The sequence below is a fragment of the Pseudophryne corroboree genome, chromosome 1 (assembly GCF_028390025.1).
Source record: "Pseudophryne corroboree isolate aPseCor3 chromosome 1, aPseCor3.hap2, whole genome shotgun sequence".
NCBI lineage: Eukaryota > Metazoa > Chordata > Amphibia > Anura > Myobatrachidae > Pseudophryne > Pseudophryne corroboree.
Window position 1 is genome coordinate 855103609 of NC_086444.1, and position 1295 is coordinate 855104903.

The window sequence follows — 1295 nt, forward strand, 5'->3', positions numbered from 1 at the left end:
CACTGTGGATACATGCAAAATCTTTTCCTTGCAAGCATATATTGGTTCAACAATGTTGCTATAAAGACAGTACTTGTTACTTCAGGCACTATTGTGTTAGTTAGCCTATTTGTGGATAATAGAGATCTTGTCTCCAGAGATATTTTTATCTATCTTATCCACTCTTTAGTCTGTCTTTTCCTCTCCTTTCTTTTCAAGCTGAAAAATTTGCATTTGGTCCTCTTTCATTCCCTGCCCTATACCGATTATGGCGGCATGAAGGGAGAAAAGTGGAAGGGTTTAGATCATTTCAGTCTCAGCTTTTTCTCTTTTAACTATCTAATATAGCCTTACACAGGTTTGTGTTTTGATGTTAACCATCATGATAACCATAATAACCATTTTTCCATCCAATGCTTAACAGGGAGATCCAGCAATTATCAGAGACAGGTTTCTCTTGGATCTCACAAAGATATTTTGGCATGTCCTCAGTACAACAGGGGTTTTTATATCTGCCTTACCCATAAAGAAAAACCCGTTTTCAGTGGTGCTGCAAAGCACACAAAGAAATATACAGGCAGTCTGCTGGCAAGCTTTATTGACCACATGATTTAAACCTCCGCATACCTATAAGATTGGGTTACAAATTGGTGCAATGATGGTCAAACATATATATCTCTATTAAGAGATTATTTTTTCATTACAGCAATCAGGTTTAGTGTTTACCTATTGGCTGCACAACAGCTGTAGTTTTCTGCCGTATCAAAAATAACCTACTACCATACCACACTGCGCTTGCCCAATCTCGTCCGATCTTGGAAGCAATACGGTGTTGGGCCTGGTCAGTACTTAGGTGGATGACCACTAAGGAATACCAGGTGTTGTAGGTTTTTAACTGCACTATATCGGTTATTACACTAACCTTGCAGCATTACGGACTAATGCCTGGTGGGCCTGTAATCAATGCCTTATTTATTCATCAATATATTCACAGTCTTAGCTTAGTTGGTGGTTTATATTTATTATAGCCACATTTTAGATACTAAAAATCTTTTTTGGTGTACTTATATCTTATTTAAATATTATTAAAGGTTACGTTTTAATTATTTCATCTTTACATCATTGCTCATACATATTTAAGTTTATAACTGTTTCCAAGAGTGAGTGCTCCCAACAAAGGTCACTTTTTCTTGTTTTTCTTTTTCCCATTACCTCGGAGGAGCAATAAACAGGCTTGGATGGGGACCACAGCTTTGAAGTCGGATCTTCCCCAGGACAGATTTTCAAAAATTTGGTACCCCTGGAAAAAGGGGACC

General features: G+C 37.5%; 1 pseudogene; it reads left to right on the forward strand.

Moving 5' to 3' along the window:
* Positions 1 to 750: 750 nt before the first annotated feature.
* LOC134943903 (5S ribosomal RNA) lies at positions 751 to 869 on the forward strand (annotated as a pseudogene).
* The last annotated feature ends 426 nt before the right edge of the window (positions 870 to 1295 follow it).